The 18,555-nt window shown below is 40.3% G+C and overlaps 1 pseudogene; it reads right to left on the bottom strand.

Moving 5' to 3' along the window:
- Positions 1-428: 428 nt before the first annotated feature.
- LOC119867163 lies at positions 429-678 on the bottom strand (annotated as a pseudogene).
- Between the last annotated feature and the right edge of the window lie 17,877 nt (positions 679-18,555).

Raw genomic sequence — 18,555 nt, 5'->3', positions numbered from 1 at the left:
TTTTAAAGATTTTATTTATTTATTCATGAGAGATACAGAGAGAGAGGCAGAGACATAGGCAGAAGGAGAAGTAGGCTTCCCTGTGGGAAGCCTGATGTGGGACTCAATTCCAGGACCCTGGGATCATGACCTGACCCAAAGGTAGATGCTCAGCCACTGAGCCACCCAGGTGCCCCAAAATTATTTAAATTTAAAATCTTTCTTTGTGATTAAATATTAAAGTAATACATTGCTTTTCCATTTCTAATTTTATTTATTTATTTATTTTTCAAGTTTCAGATATTTATCATTCAGTGTAAACCCCAACACAATACACCAACATGATTTCGTGCATTTAGAGGGGAAATAGTTCCTGGATAAGAGGAAAATTGTGCAGAAGTCTTCTGGAAGACCTTCATTCTAAGCAGCTTTATAGTGGAACATTTTATTTAGAAGTCTGGACCTTTTTTCTTCAGTTTGCTGTGAATCTACATTCACTGAGTAGAACTTGTATTAATCATTGGGACCCAGTTTGTTCCAAGGTTCTGGGTTATTCTTCCTATCCCAACTAACATCTGGATTGAACAATACCAAACACAACACATACAGTGCTGCTCCAGTACCTCCTGCCCCAATAAATATGAAAAGGGGGATCAAGCTTGGAAGCTTCTTGGCCTGACCGATGACCTGGTGTAACATGGTTGCGGCAGAGGTCTCCTGTGCAGGAGAAGACGAAAACCGAGTTTCTGCAAGGCCAGGAACTAAGTAATGCCTACACAGAGGTTGAATGGGCGTGCAAAGTCACTCCATTTCTAATTTTAAAATGTGAGAGAATATCATTTATTTTTTTTTCTATTTTCAAACTTAAGAAACAAGTATTTCTGTGAAAGAAGCTCAGGTTCTGGAAATCTAAAAGTCTGCTTTTTCTTTTTTAATTGTGGTGAAATTCATGTGGCATAAAATTAACCATTTTTGAAGTGAGTGGTTCAATGGTATTTAGTGCATTCATCATGTTGTGATGATGTATATATACTATCTGTATATAGCCCCAAAACATTTTCATCACCCCAGGGGAAAGCAGTTTCCCTGGCAGCTGACAATCTCTTCTGTCTCTGTGGATTTACTTATTATAGATATTTCGGATGAATGGAATAATACAATATGTGACCTTTTGTGTGTGGCTTCTTTCACTTAACATTGTCTTCCACGTTCATCTACAGTGTAGCATGTATGAGCACTTCATGCCTTTTTATGGATAAATAATATTTTATTGTATGGATATAACATCTGGTTTTGAGAACAGACTCCACTTAATTCTTGGCTTCAGATGGGCAAGACACTTAGGCTCTCTAAATCTCAATTTTCCGAACTCTAAAATAAGGATAGTTATACCAATTTGGACACTCATGCTACAGAGTTGTGTGTATAAAATGAGAGTGTACGTGAAAGTGCCTGCTACTTGATCTAGCCCAGTGGCAGATGCTAGACCCAGACCCAAATCTACTTCTTGGAGTGGAGCTGGAGAGAAGGGCTGCAAGCAGCAGAAAGAACTCTAGCTTGGAAGAGAGGACAAGGAACTAAAGGTGTATATCAAGGCAAAATGTCAGCCTCAGAAAAACTCAGCTGAAAGAAAAACAGTGTCACACTGATAGCTGGAACACAGCTTCGGGGCACCTAGGAATTGCTAAATTCAGACATTGCCACAAAAAGATGAGACAGCCCTCTTTGGGGATTAGGGATAGACTTGTTGTCTCAAGGAAGGAGACTGTCCCTAAGGAAGGAGCTGTCATCCAGATAGGGACTCTGTCTCTAAGCAGACAAGCAGTAGGAATATGAGAGAACAAAATGCGGTTAGAAAGAGGGTTCTGAGTCTGTCTGGTTCTAAGATTCATTGATGCTGGGTTTACTTGCACTAGAGTTTACATCTTGCCCAGAGGCAGGATTGAGCCCCAAAATTCCCTCCTTGGAAAGGGGAGAGGAGACTTGGGCGTTGAGGCAGGACACCTACCTAAGTAGCATTTTATGCAGAGATTCATGTGATATGTGGCCAGGGCTCATTCTTTTCTTCCCCATAACTCTGTGTGTTATGTAGATTGTGTCTCCATGACATCACAATAACCAGTTCAATCAGTCAAGAAAAGGTCAGTAAAACTGGTTATTTGAAAAACAAACTCTGTTTCCTGTCCAGGAAGGAACCATGTGTGAAATGCCCCAGGGATTGAGCAGATGTTCTGGTGGCTGTTGCACAGAGAAAAACCAGGAACACAGAAGCCCAGCTCCTGAGATAGTCTGGCTGGAAGCTCATCCTGCCCCCCTCTCACCACCTCAGGAGGCAGGCTGTGGTAAAGCCTGTGGAGAAAAATTACAAAGAACTTCTAATTTTCTACATATTGTGTTGTTAAATATATAAAATGTATGTATTAAACTATGTTATGTGAGTGAAATAAAAGGCAGCTTAATCTAACAAAGGAATAAAAAGAGAAAGAATAAGGAAAGATTAGAGATAAGACAAAATACAATGATCATAAAATCCCAAACTATCAAAAATATTAAATATCAGTAATCAGTAATAACAATATAAATGTATTCAGACTGGACAATAAAATATCTTTACAATTAAATAATTTTGAAAAGTAGAAGATAAAAGATTGGCAAAAAAAATGCATCACGGCAATGTAATAACAACAGAAAATCCTTAGCTTTGTCCAATATTTTTATTTATTTATTTATTTATTTATTTATTTATTTATTTATTTATTTAAAGATTTTGTTTATTTATTCATGAGATACAGAGAAAGAGAGATAGGCAGAGATGTAGTCAGAGGAAAAAGTAGGCTCCCTGCAGACAGCCCAATGTGGGACTCGATCCAAGGACCCTGGGATCATGACCTGAGCCAAAGGCAGGCACTCAACCACTGAGCTACCCACATGCCCTGTTTTGTCCATTATTTAGCTATTATTTTAGAAATACAATTGTAGAAAAGGCCTATAATTCCTTTAGATTATCTAAGGGCTTATGTAGTTTAAGAATACTAATTATAGGGACACCTGGGGGGCTCAGTCAGTTAAACAAGTGACTCAATTTTGGCTTGGGTTGTGGTCTCAGGGACCTGGGATCAAGCCCAAGTTGGACTCCACGCTTAGTGAGGAGTCTGCTTTAGGGTTCTCTCTCTCCCCCTGGCCCGACCCCCACTCACATATGCTCTCTCTAAATTAAACAAATATTTTTTAAAAGAATACTAATTATTTATAGAAAATCCCCTAAATCCACAAACTGAGCATCAGAAAGGGAAATAGTTGTTTTTTTTTTTTTAGGAATGTATTTTTTATTTACAGAAATATGTTGTATTATATAAGTCATTCTGTTTCTTTTTATAATAAACAATATATGAATACTTCATCTATCGTTTCTAACTGCTTAGTAGTGAATCTATCATAATTTACTTCTTTAGTTTCTCAGTAATGGATGCCCAGAAAAACCTCTTTGCCACACAAATAGAGCTACAATAAACATCTCTGTAAATATCCCCTTATAGACCTGCATAAGAGCATATTTGGAATCTATAACTGGGAGTAGAATCATGGGCCCCTAGGGATGCATATTCCTAATTTGATGAAGTAGTCCACATGGTGCTTCCAAATACCTCCTGCCAGTATTGCGCGGTGTTTGTGTGCACATGTCCTCCAACCTGTGGCATGGGCCATCTTCCTAACGTTGCCAATCTTATACATGTAAATGGATATTTCATTATTTTAATTTGCATTTTGAATTTGAGCATCTCTTCATATACTTTTTAGTTTGGGGTTTCTGTTTTATAAAATATTGTTTATATTCAGAAAGGGAAATAATTGATTGAATGAAGGAGAGGCCCTGGCTTTGTCTTATTGTTTCGGAATCATGTGTTTAATAGCTCCTTTGCTTCCAGAAATTACTCTTCTGTTGCTGGATATGTCTGCAATGGAATTTGCTGAACAGCACAACTTTGCTTTTATGGGCATTCACTTGTAGGACAGTTAATAATATCCTGTGCCTGCCTCCTCACTGGGCCGTGACAAGGCTGCTCGGGAGACTCAAAAAGAAGGCTTCTGTGCTCCTCTCTGGGTAATTATGCTCGGCGCTGCTTGACAGATGAAGTGAGCTTTCTAACTGAGACCAACCTTGTGACCTCAGCTTGGACACTTTGTCCTGTTGCTGCCATTTCTCCTTCAGTCATATTGTGCTCAATCAGCTGTTTGGAGACCGATATTATTAGCCTAAGCTGCACGCATGAACTTGAATCAGAGACGGTCAACTTAGCAGCACATTCCTGATAGGATGCAAGCTTGGCTTTTTTAGTTCTGAAAAACTGAGACAACTGCATTCTCCATCTCTTAAACCCGCTCATTCTCTGAGGTTCTCAGACTGTTAAAGCTTAAGTTTGATGATAATTACAACTACCATTAAACTGAGCACCTACTGTATACTAGGTATGTCAGTCACAATAGTTCTCTTTTATTGATGGCTTCTATGTGTCAGCCATTGTTCTGAATACTTTACATGTATTACCTCCTTTTTTTTAAAAAAAAAAGATTTATTTATTTACTTGTGATAGACAGAGAGAGAGAGAGAGGCAGAGACACAGGCAGGAGCAGGCTCCATGCAGGGAGCCTGATGCGGGACTCGATCCCGGGACTCCAGGATCGCGCCTTGGGCCAAAGGCAGGCGCCAAACCGCTGAGCCACCCAGGGATCCCCCCTGTATTACCTCCTTTAATCTTCTCCATAGTTCCACACACAGGTGCTCCCACCACTTCCATATTAATGGTGGTAAACTGAAACCCAGGAAGTTAAATAACTTGCCCAAGGTTACATACCTAGTAAATATTAGCAGTAGATTGAAATCCATGGAGTCTTGTTTCTGCAGCTGCATTCTTGTCCACTAAATGAAACTGTTTTGCTTTACAAATACTGTATCTAATATATATGAAACATCTACTGGGGGCTAGAAATGGTTCCCAGTGCTAGGATAGTAGCCATCAAAATTAAAAAAAAAAATTCTGTGACACCTGGGTGACTCAGTGATTGAGTGTCTGTCTTCGACTCAGGGCACAATCCCGGGGTCCTGGGATAGAGTCCTGCATCAGGCTCCCTGCAGGAAGCCTGCTTCTCTCTCTGCCTCTTTCTGTGTCTCTCGTGAATAAATACGTTTTTAAAAAGTTCTTTGAAAAAATAAATAAAAAATAAAAATTCTTGTCCTCATGGAACTTCCATTCTAGTTGTAGAGACAGACAAAAGCAAATACAAATAAGTAAAATGCATAGTTTGTTAGCTACTGATAACTGCTAAGGGAAAACAGTATAAGAAGGAGGGCTGATTTTTTTTTTTTTTTTTTGAGGGCTGAAATTTTTGACAGCATCAAAGAGAGGCCTAAAAGGGTGATATTTAAGTAAAGAAAGCTGTGCGGATACCTAGAGAAGCACACCCCAGAAAGAGAGTAGAGCCAGTGCCAAGGCCCCCGAGGTAGAAGTGTGCCTGGCATATTTGAGGGATGGTAAAGAGGCCTGTGGGGCTGGTGTGCAGCTAGTAGGGAAGAATAATAGGATAAGAGGTCAGAGAAGTAACAATGGAACAGATCTGGTATGACTGTATTAGTAGGGACTTGGTGACCTGATCTGACCAGCTATAGGGCTGGACATAGAGTGGAGGGGGAGCTGCAGTGAGGGCAGGAAGACCTTTCAGGAGCTTTTGCAATATTCCAGTTAGAGATTATGGTGGTTTGGGCCAGAGTGTGCAGGATTGCCTCGGTATCTATTTTCAGAGAAGGTCTAAACATTTTTTTATTTTATTTTATTTTATTTTATTTTATTTTATTTTATTTTATTTTATTTTATTTTTATTTCCAATGTAGTTAGCATACAGTGTTATATTGGTGTCAGGTATACAATATAATGATTCAACACTTCTATATGTTACCCTCTGCTCATAATGACAAGTATCCTCCTTAATCTCCATCACCTATTTAATTCATCCCTCTTCTGGTAACCAGCAGTTTGTTCTCTATAGTTAAAAGTCTGTTTCTTGGTTTGGCTCTCTCTCTTTTTCCTTTCCTCATTTTTTTTTTTTGTTTCTTAAATTCCACATAGAAGTGAAATAATATGGTATTTGTCTTTCTCTGACTGACTTATTTCACTTAGCATTATACTCTGTAGCTCCATCCATGTAGTTGCAAATGGCAAGATTTCATTATTTTTTATGGGCAAATAATATTCCATTAAATATATATATTTATATATGTATACACACATGTATGTACATATCTGTATCTATATATCTCACATCTTCTTTATCCATTCATCAATCGATGGAAATTTGGGGTGCTTCCATAATTTGGCTATTAAAAATAATGCTGTTATAAACATAGGAGTGCACAGATCCCTTTGAATGAATGTTTTTGTATTTTTGATGTAAATATCCAGTAGTGTGACTATATAGGGTAGTTCTACTTTTAACTCTTTGAGGGTCCTCCATACTTTTTTTTCACAGTGGCTGCACAGTTTGTATTCCTACTAACAGTATAACACAGTTCCCTTTTCTCCACATCAGAGAAAGTATTCTTATTCCAGTTTTATCAGTTGAAAAATTGAGGCTCAGAGAGGTTAGGCAACTGGCCCAAAGTAAACTAGCTGGAGACAGCAACATTGGGGTGCAATCTCATTTCTGACTTTCCCCACAGGCCATATTCTCTCTTCTACACACAGATTCATTTTTTAAAAAATATTTATTTATTTATTCATGAGAGACACACACACAGAAAGACAGAGACACAGGCAGAGGGAGAAACAGGCTCCCCACAGGGAGAGTAGATCCTGGGATCATGCTCTGAACCGAAGGCAGATGCTCAACCACTGAGCCACCCAGGCGTCCCCACACACAGATTCTTTGAAGCACAATCCTCAGTTCAAAGTCTAAACCATGTTCTCAGAATATTGATGATAAAGATCTCCTGAATTTTGTTGAGTGATATCCCCTGATCTATGGATATATTAATTATTTATCATCTCCCACACTTTTAGGGAGAGTTCCTGCTTCAAGTCACAGCTGGTATGAGAACTGGGAAAGAACATGGATGTGGAGTGGGAAGACGTGAATAAGCTACAAGTGAGAGACTTGAAAGGTAGAAACTGAAATTGTCAGACAGGACATAATGATACCCTCAGTGCATATTCCCTAGATTTTTAAGCCTCAGGGTCCAACTTCCTCTTCTCCTCATTTGATCAGATCAACCAAAAACTCAGAATTAATTTTTCTTCCAAAGGGGGAGCATGTCACACTTTACCTCCTTTATTAAAGGAATACCTGGAATTAGGTTCAATAGTGGATTGAATCCATATTCCTGCCTCCTATTCATCTCAATGACAAATGATGTCTCTAACAGTGCTGGAAAATAAGAAGAGGTGTTTGGTGTTTTTGGTGGACCAGAAAGTGAGAAACTCCTAAAAGATGGAAAATAGCCAGGAAGAACTACAGTCCACAACTTTCAACAGAGAACTGCTATCAAAGATGGGAGTGGTTTTGGAGGGGTTTCAGAAGAAAATTTAAGAAGCAAGAGGTAGCTTTGTGGAAGCTCCCAGGGGAAAGACTGGGGCACCTGACTTGGAGTAGCTGGGTTCTGTGCCTAGCAGTGGCAAGGAGAAGTGCATACCCCAGGAAGGAGCCACATGTGGAATGCTCCAGAGACAGAGCAGATGTCCTTGTGGCTGCCACACCAGGAGAAACCAGGAGCCCAGAAGCCCTGCTCCTGTGACAGTCTGCTGGAAGCTCATCCTGCCCTCCTCTCACCATTTCAGGAGGCATGCTGTGGTAAAACCTGTGGAGAAAAATTATAGAGACCTTCTAATGTTCTTTATGAGATTTTGAGTACCATCTAATTTTTTTAACTTATGTGAAAGCATTACTTGGACAGCAATTAAATTAAAATGTTGTATAAGCAAAGTTAACCACTAAAAGGATAGATATTGTGTGTGTATTACATATATACCATACATATGTTATTTCATATATGTATTAAATTAAAGACAACTTAATCTAACAAAGGAACATAAAGAGAAAATAAAAAGAAAGCATAGTAGAGAGAAATCAATATAATGGCCACAAAAATCCAAACCTATCTATGATATATTATTAAAAGGAAAATACTCTCAGATTGGAGTAATATATCTTCGCAATAACTCTAAAAAATAGAAAATAAAAACTAGTAGAAAAATATTGGTTAAATTAATAACAACAGCAGCAACAGAAAAACTAGTATAGAAATATTCATATTATACAAAATAGAATCAATATTAAAAGCACTAAAGGAGAAAAAGCAGTATTTCATAATGAAAGAATCATTCCCCAAAGATATAACAGTCATTGATATTTTATACCTCAGAATACACAGTATTGAAATAAAGCAAAAGCTGAGGAAAGTATAGGGAAAATTGACCAAATGCCTATTCATACACACATTCCTTTCAGAAACTGATAGGTCAAGTAGACTAAAAAAATAAGCAGTGGTATATAAAAATCTGAATGCTAAACTTAAGAATCTTGACCTGAAGGTAATATATATTCTTCTACAAAAATCTATATTAATACATCACATAAGTTAACATACTTTTTTCCAACCATGCATAGAACATTTTAAACCTTCACACTGTATTTAGCCATAAAGGAAATCTTCACAAAATTAGAAAAGCAGGAATCGTATAAATCATTTTCACTGGCATGATGCAATAATGTTGAAATTAATAACAAAAGGATTTCCCAAACCAAAATAATCTAACAAAATGATCCTTGAAAAATTTGAAAATATACTTTAAAAACCGTGAATTCGAGAGAATTACAAAATATTTAGAAATGAATAGGGGAGGCATTAGGTGTCTGTAGAGATTAGCTAAAGCAGTTTTCAGAGACAGGTTCATAAAAATAATTCTGCTTATTCAGAGACAGGTTCATAAAAATAATTCCACTTATTACAAAATGAGAAGGAAATCTCTGAGCAACCCTAATACATTTGCCAACCTGTCACTCTTCTCTCCTAGACCACCCTTTATCTCTTCTCTCTCCTCTGTCTTCCAATATTTGCTCCCTCTATCCTAAATTTCAGCTGAAAAATTTGCTTCTGATTTCACTGGAGGTACAGAGGCAATCAGAACATGTCCTCCAACATCTACTGGCTTCTCTCCACTGCACCCCTCCCCTTTGCTCTCAGCTTGAGTGAGCTGCCTGGGCCACTGTCCAAGTTCAGCCCACATCTCAGAAAGTTGCCCTGGGTAATTGTCCTTTGTCCTGTCTCATTGGGTTTTCCCTCCTGGTTCAGTCCTTTCCATCGGCCTACTAGTATGCTGTTATTATATTTCATCATTAAAAAACAAAAACAAAACCCAAAACCCTCACTTGATCTCACATCCTTCTCTGGGTATGACCCCACTTTCCTGCTTCCTCTTATAGCAGAGTTCTCAAAAATGTTGTCACTACTTTAGATCTCTAATTCCTATTATCTCCATCTATTCTCTATGGAATCCTCGCTCCATGATAGGTATCATGGCCCCAACACTTCAGAGGCCGCTCTTGTCTGCTTGGACAACATCCTCCATATTTATAAACCCAAAGGTCAGATCTTGGTCATCATCCATGAGCTGCAGCAAGCAGCCTTTGACACAGCAAACCATGTGCTCCTTGAAATACCTGCCCCATATGGCTTCCAGAAAACCATCCCTCTTCAGATTTTCTCTTCTGAGAAAATGTAACTGGCTGCTTCTTCAGTCTCCCTACTTGTTTCATATCCTAATCTCTTAATGTTGGGGTGCATATCAAGAGACATTTGGGTGGCATTTTCTCTTCTCTACCCACACCCACTCCCAGTTGATTCCATCCAGCTTTAAAGTTTTACGTACTATACATACGCCAAAAGCTCTTAAATTTGTTTCTGGGCTGGTCCTCTCCTCTGAAATCTAAATTTACATTCAACTGCCTACTTGATGTTTCCACTTGGATGTCTAATAAACACCTCAAACTTAAGATTCAAAGCTGAACTCTTTATGCCCCCCACCAATTCTGCTCCTCTTGCCACCTCCCCCTCAGTGAATGGCAAATCTCACCTGCGCAATGAAATTATCCCTGACCACCTAAAATCACAAGCCTTCTCTACAACCAGAACTTTCTATCTATCCTCCTTCCCTGCTTCTCCCTGACAGCACTTATCATTGTTGGAAATGCTACATATATTGTTTTTATATTTTGTTTATTTTAACAAGAAGAGTTTGATGAATGCAATGACTTGATTGCTCTGCTCACCTGCTGTATCATCAGCATCTAGATGATAAAATCTAGATTGTACAATCAACAATTGTTGAGTGAATACATGGATGGACAAGGACAATTCCAAGGTTTTTGTTCTTAGCTACTAGAAATATGAAGTCACCATTTGTGATGTGGAAAAGATTGTGGGAGGAGCAGAACTGGAGCACAAGATGAGCCAAATTCAGTATATGTGCTGCTGAAGCAAGCACAAGATGAGCCAAATTCAGCTTTGGACATGTTAAATTTGAAGGACCCATTAAAAATACGACTGGCAGTGATGAGTAGGCAGGGGAATATAAACATCCAGGGTTTGAGGAGAGGTTCATGAATGAATATACTGATTTTGACTTATTAATATATAATGTGAAATTCAAAGCTATGGGAATGCTGAGATCACTCAGTAAAGGAAGGTAGAGAAAAGAACAGTTCCTAGGATTGAGTTTTGGAACAACCTTAGACCAGAGTTTATTTATTTATTTTTTAATAATAAATTTATTTTTTATTGGTGTTCAATTTGCCAACATACAGAATAACACCCAGTGCTCATCCCGTCAAGTGCCAACCTCAGTGTCTGCCACCCACTCCCCCTCACCCCCTGCCCTCCTCCCCTTCCACCACCCCTAGTTCGTTTCCCAGAGTTAGGAGTCTTTATGTTCTGTCTCCCTTTCTGATATTTCCCACACATTTCTTCTCCCTTCCCTTATATTCCCTTTCACTATTATTTATATTCCCCAAATGAATGAGAACATATAATGTTTGTCCTTCTCCGATTGACTCATTTCACTCAGCATAATACCCTCCAGTTCCATCCACGTTGAAGCAAATGGTGGGTATTTGTCGTTTCTAATGGCTGAGGAATATTCCATTGCATACATAGACCACATCTTCTTTATCCATTCATCTTTCGATGGACACCGAGGCTCCTTCCACAGTTCGGCTATTGTGGCCATTGCTGCTAGAAACATCGGGGTGCAGGTGTCCCGGCGTTTCATTGCATCTGAATCTTTGGGGTAAATCCCCAGCAGTGCAATTGCTGGGTCGTAGGGCAGGTCTATTTTTAACTCTTTGAGGAACCTCCACACAGTTTTCCAGAGTGGCTGCACCAGTTCACATTCCCACAACAGTGCAGGAGGGTTCCCTTTTCTCCGCATCCTCTCCAACATTTGTGGTTTCCTGCCTTATTAATGTTCCCCATTCTCACTGGTGTGAGGTGGTATCTCATTGTGGTTTTGATTTGTATTTCCCTGATGGCAAGTGATGCAGAGCATTTTCTCATGTGCTTATTGGCCATTAGACCGGAGTTCAAAGGTTGAGGAGAAAAAGGGATCAACTAGCAAGAAAACCATAAATCTATCTTGTTCTCTAAGTAAAATTGCAAAAATGTGTCAAGTAGGAGGGAAGGACGCATAATGTCAAATACCACCCATATATCACCTAATCTGAACAGTGAGAATTGGCCATTGGATTTGCAGCATTACAGTTTGGAAATTGTTACCAAGTAAAAATTTATTACAGAAAACCAAGAATGGGGGACCGGTATGGCTCCGTGGTTAATGGTCTCCCTCCAGCTCAGGTCATGATCCCACGGTTCTGGGATCGAGTCCCACATCAGGCTCTCCATAGGAAGCCTACTTCTCCCTTGCCTGTGTCTCTGCCTCTCTCTGTGTCTCTTATGCATAAATAAATAAAATCTTAAAAAAAGAGAAAGAGAACGAGAACCAAGAATGCTTCTCCATTAATAGTATTCAGTAGACTCCCAGATTAAATGCTTATGATCATTTTAATAGATGGTATGAAGCCATTTAATAAAATTCAACAATCATTCTTGATCTTTTAAAAAATTAGGAAACTAGGAATTGTTTAAATTTGATGAATAATATTAGTGTGTTTATCGCAGGGTAGTAAAACTTCTTAAAAAAGGACAAATAGTAAATATTTTAAGCTTTGTGGGCTACATAATGTCTTTATTGCATGTTCTCCTCTTCCTGTTTTTTTACTATCCTTTATTTTTTTTAAGATTTTACTTATTAAAAAAATATTTTATTTATTTATTCATAGAGATACAGAGAGAGAGAGAGGCAGAGACACAGGCAGAGGGAGAAGCAGGTTCCATTCAGGGAGCCTGACGTGGGACTCGATCCGAGTCTCCAGGATCACGCCCTGGACTGAAGGTGGCGCTAAAATGCTGAGTCATCTGGGCTGCCCTTTACTATCCTTTAAAAAGGTAAAAAGCATTCTCAGCTCTCAGGCCCTACAAAAACAGGCCGTGGGCCAAATAGCCCTTAGCTTGGCAAGCTCTAATCTACAGTTAAGAATATTCAAAAACTGAAATCTTAGGTATATTTTCATTAAATTCGTGCACAAATAAGGATTCCCACTATTGCCGCCATTGCTCAAGTGCTATGAAAGAAATCTCAGGTAATGTGTGTGGCAGAAAATAAAAGAAGGTAACAAGAGGCATACATTTTGAAAAGGAGTTCTATATCCAGCATTTATTCATCTCTCTTTCTTGCTAAGTTCTCCTGAGGAGGGTGGGAAACTGAAAAGAAACAAAGGCCTTTCTTTGGGGTCTCAGAATTGCAATTTGGGGGACATAGATTCTGGAGTCACCAGAAAACTGTCCTGTTCCTATAGGGAAGGCAAGGGGGTTTTATGAGGAAGAAAGAAGGGGTGATTATACAATTTAAATAAAGAAGAGATGGAAGAAACCCTGCTAATTTGGAGCTGACCAGTTGAGATGCTTCTCCTTACTATCTTACTGACTTTTTGTGCGTGTGTGCTAGTAAATGAAGCTGTCCCTGGTATGTATTAATCAACATCACTGTCCTCACATGGTCTGGATGTGAGTTGCTTGTTGATACTTAATGAACTGCTCCTTGTAAAGCTTCTGCTACTCTGGCTCAGCTCAAGAGTTCATTGGTTGGGAGGAAATGGAGCTTCAGATGGATTCTCTCATGTCCAAAAATTTCATACAATTCCACACTAATGAGAACCCAAGTTTTGTCCCTCTTTTCTGTGTATCGTCATGGTGAACGTGACATCTGGAGCTGCTGCAATCATCTTGTAATCATGAGGTGAAGCGGCCTAAGAAAAAGCTTAGTCACTGGAACTGGAAAGATGTAAAAACAAAACAAAACAAAACCAAATCCTGGGTCAGTGATGGTATCCCTGAGGTGCTGCTGATCAAACCAAGTGTGAAGTGTGTGCCCCAGGGATGTGCATTAGAAGTCTCTTTATTGTTTAAGTCTGTGGCTATTACTTATTTGTATGGAATATTTACCATCCATCTTAAAAATCCACAGAACCAAACAACTCATAGAACTGCTAAAGTTAAATGTGAGAGGAGGGGCGAGATGGCGGAAGAGTAGGGTCCCCAAGTCACCTGTCCCCACCAAATTACCAGATAACCTTCAAATCATCCTGAAAATCTACGGATTCGGCCTGAGATTTAAAGAGAGACCAGCTGGAACGCTACAGTGAGAAGAGTTCGCGCTTCTATCCAGGTAGGAAGACGGGGAAAAAGAAATAAAGACACAAAAGGCCTCCGAGGGGGAGGGGCCCCGCAAGGAGCTGGGCTGAGGCCGGGGCGAGTGTCCCCAGGACAGGAGAGCCCCGACCCGGAGGAGCAGGAGCTGCACCGACCTTCCCGGGGGAAAGGGGCTCGCGGGGAGGTGGAGCAGGACCCAGGAGGGCGGGGATGCCCTCGGGCTCCCGGGGACACTAACAGGCACCTGCGCCCCGGGAGATGCGCCGAGCTCCCTAAGGGCTGCAGCGCACGGGGGACCCGGAGCAGCTCGGGGGGCTCGGGGGCGGCTCCGCGGAGGGGGCTGCGGGGCGGGAGCCCGAATCCAGCAGCGCAGGCCCCGGAGCACAGGGCGCCGGGACACAGCCCAGGATCTGGCCTCCCCCCGGGACAGGCAGAGGCCGGGAGGGCCCAGGACAGCGAGGACGCTCCTGCCCCAGCTGAGCAGATCAGCGGCCCCGCCCGGAGCCTCCAGGCCCTGCAGACGGAGAGCTCCGGAGCTACTGCGGGGGCTGACTCCAGGGCTCCAGAGCTGGCCCCGCCACTGGGGTTGTTCCTCCTGGGGCCTCTCGGGGTAAACAACCCCCACTGAGCCCTGCACCAGGCAGGGGGCAGAGCAGCTCCCCCAACTGCTAACACCTGAGAATCAGCACAACAGGCCCCTCCCCCAGAAGATCAGCTAGACCGACAAGTTCCAGGGGAAGTCAAGGGACTTAAAGTACACAGAATCAGAAGGTACTCCCCGGTGGTTTTTTTTTTGGTTGTTTGTTTGTTTGTTTCTGTTTTTTTTTTTTCTTTTTGATTTGTTTGCTTCCCCCACCCTTTTTTCCCCTTTCTTTCTTTTTCTCTTTTTCTTCTTTTTTTTCTTTTTTTCTTCCTTTTTTCTTTTTCTCTTTTCTTTCCTTCTTTCTCTCCTCTCTTTTTCTCCTTTTCCCAATACAACTTGTTTTTCACCACTCTGAACTGAGCAAAAAGACTAGAAGGAAAACCTCACCTCAAAAGAAAGAATCAGAAACAGCCCTCTCTCCCACAGTGTTACAAAATCTGGATTAAAATTCAATGTCAGAAAGCCAATTCAGAAGCACTATTATACAGCTACTGGTGGCTCTAGAAAAAAGCATAAAGGACTCAAGAGACTTCATGACTGCAGAATTTAGAGCTAATCAGGCAGAAATCAAAAATCAATTGAATGAGATGCAATCCAAACTAGAAGTCCTAACGAGGGTTAACGAGGTGGAAGAACGAGTGAGTGACATAGAAGACAAGTTGATGGCAAAGAGGGAAACTGAGGAAAAAAGAGACAATTAAAAGGCCATGAAGATAGATTAAGGGAAATAAACAACAGCCTGAGGAAGAAAAACCTACGTTTAATTGGGGTTCCCAAGGGCGCTGAAAGGGCCAGAGGGCCAGAATATGTATTTGAACAAATCATAGCTGAAAACTTTCCTAATCTGGGAAGGGAAACAGGCATTCAGATCCAGGAGATAGAGATATCCCCCCCTAAAATCAATAAAAACCGTTCAACACCTCGACATTTAATTGTTAAGCTTGCAAATTCCAAAGATAAAGAGAAGATCCTTAAAGCAACAAGAGACGAGAAATCCCTGACTTTTATGGGGAGGGGTATTAGGATAACAGCAGACCTCTCCACAGAGACCTGGCAGGCCAGAAAGGGCTGGCAGGATATATTCAGGGTCCTAAATGAGAAGAACATGCAACCAAGAATACTTTATCCAGCAAGGCTCTCATTCAAAATAGAAGGAGAGATAAAGAGCTTCCAAGACAGGCAGGAACTAAAAGAATATGTGATCTCCAAACCAGCTCTGCAAGAAATTTTAAGGGGGACTCTTAAAATTCCCCTTTAAGAAGAAGTTCAGTGGAATAATCCACAAAAACAAGGACTGAAGAGATATCATGATGACACTAAACTCATATCTCTCAATAGTAACTCTGAATGTGAATGGGCTTAATGACCCCATCAAAAGGCGCAGGGTTTCAGACTAGATAAAAAAGCAGGACCCATCTATTTGCTGTCTACAAGAGACTCATTTTAGACATAAGGACACCTACAGCCTGAAAATAAAAGGTTGGAGAACCATTTACCATTCAAATGGTCCTCAAAAGAAAGCAAGGATATCTGACATATCCTTATATCAGATAAACTAAAACTTACCCCGAAGACTGTAGTGAGAGATGAAGAGGGACACTATATCATACTTAAAGGATCTATCCAACAAGAGGATTTAACAATCCTCAATATATATGCCCCGAATGTGGGAGCTGCCAAATATATAAACCAATTAATAACCAAAGTGAAGAAATACTTAGATAATAATACACTTATACTTGGTGACTTCAATCTAGCTCTTTCTACCCTTGATAGGTCTTCTAAGCACAACATCTCCAAAGAAACGAGAGCTTTAAATGATACACTGGACCAGATGGATTTCACAGATATCTACAGAACTTTACATCCAAACTCAACTGAATACACATTCTTCTCAGGTGCACATGGAACTTTCTCCAGAATAGACCACATACTGGGTCACAAATCGGGTCTGAACCGATACCAAATGATTGGGATCGTCCTCTGCATATTCTCAGACGATAATGCCTTGAAATTAGAACTAACTCACAACAAGAAGTTTGGAAGGACCTCAAACACGTGGAGGTTAAGGACCATCCTGCTAAAAGATGAAAGGGTCAACCTGGAAATTAAGGAAGAATTAAAAAGATTCATGGAAACCAATGAGAATGAAGATACAACCATCCAAAATCTTTGGGATGCAGCAAAAGCAGTCCTAAGGGGGGAAATACATCGCAATACAAGCAGTCATTCAAAAACTGGAAAGAACTCAAATACAAAAGCTAACCTTACACATAAAGGAGCTAGAGAAAAAACAGCAGATGGACCCTACACCCAGCAGAAGAAGAGAGTTAATTAAAATTCGAGCAGAACTCAATGAAATCGGGACCAGAAGAACTGTGGAACAGATCAACAGAACCAGGAGTTGGTTCTTTGAAAGAATTAATAAGATAGATAAACCATTAGCCAGCCTTATTAAAAAGAAGAGAGAGAAGACTCAAATTAATAAAATCATGAATGAGAAAGGAGAGATCACTACCAACACCAAGGAAATACAAACGATTTTAAAAACATATTATGAACAGCTATACGCCAATAAATTTGGCGATCTAGAAGAAATGGACGCATTCCTTGAAAGCCACAAACTACCAAAACTGGAACAGGAAGAAATAAAAACCTGAACAGGCCAATAACCAGGGAGCAAATTGAAGCAGTCATCAAAAACCTCCCAAGACACAAAAGTGCAGGACCAGATGGCTTCCCAGAGGAATTCTATCAAACGTTTAAAGAAGAAACTATACCTATTCTCCTAAAGCTGTTTGGAAAGATAGAAAGACATGGAGTACTTCCGAATTCGTTCTATGAGGCCAGCATCACCGTAATTCCAAAACCAGACAAAGACCCCCACCAAAAAGGAGAATTACAGACCGATATCCCTGATGAACATGGATGCAAAAATTCTCAACAAGATACTGGCCAATAGGATCCAAGAGTACATTAAGAAAATTATTCACCAAGACCAAGTAGGATTTATCCCCGGGACACAAGGCTGGTTCAACACTCGTAAAACAATCAATGTGATTCATCATATCAGCAAGAGAAAAACCAAGAACCATATGATCCTCTCATTAGATGCAGAGAAAGCATTTGACAAAATACAGCATCCATTCCTGATCAAATTCTTTAGAGTATGGGGATAGAGAGAACTTTCCTCGACATCTTAAAAGCCATCTACGAAAAGCCCACAGCAAATATCATTCTCAATGGGGAAGCACTGGGAGCTTTTCCCCTAAGATCAGGAACAAGACAGGGATGTCCACTCTCACCCTGCTATTCAACATAGTACTGGAAGTCCTAGCCTCAGCATCAGACAACAAAAAGACATTAAAGGCATTCAAAATGGCAAAGAAGAAGTCAAACTCTCCCTCTTCACTGATGACATGATACTCTACATAGAAAACCCAAAAGCCTCCACCCCAAGATTGCTAGAACTCATACAGCAATTTGGTAACGTGGCAGGATACAAAATCAATGCCCAGAAATCAGTGACATTTCTATATACTAACAATGAGACTGAAGAAAGAGAAATTAAGGAGTCAATCCCATTTACAATTCCACCCAAACGCATAAGATACCTAGAAAGAAACCTAACCAAAGAGGTAAAGGATCTATACCCTAAAAACTATAGAACACTTCTGAAAGAAATTGAGGAAGACACAAAGAGATGGAAAAATATTCCATGCTCATGGATTGGCAGAATTAATATTGTGAAAATGTCAATGTTACCCAGGGCAATTTACACGTTTAATGCAATCCCTATCAAAATACCATGGACTTTCTTCAGAGAGTTAGAACAAATTATTTTAAGATTTGTGTGGAAGCAGAAAAGACCCCGAATAGCCAGGGGAATTTTAAAAAAGAAAACCATAGCTGGGGGCATCACAATGCCAGACTTCAGGTTGTACTACAAAGCTGTGGTCATCAAGACAGTGTGGTACTGGCACAAAAACAGACACATAGATCAGTGGAACAGAATAGAGAACCCAGAAGTGGACCCTGAACTCTATGGTCAACTAATATTCGCTGAAGGAGGAAAGACTATCCATTGGAAGAAAGACAGTCTCTTCAATAAATGGTGCTGGGA

The sequence above is a fragment of the Canis lupus genome, chromosome 32 (genome assembly GCF_011100685.1).
Source record: "Canis lupus familiaris isolate Mischka breed German Shepherd chromosome 32, alternate assembly UU_Cfam_GSD_1.0, whole genome shotgun sequence".
NCBI classification, from domain to species: Eukaryota; Metazoa; Chordata; class Mammalia; order Carnivora; family Canidae; genus Canis; species Canis lupus.
Note: the sequence above shows the minus strand (reverse complement) of the source record. Positions and strands in the feature narration are given on the sequence as shown.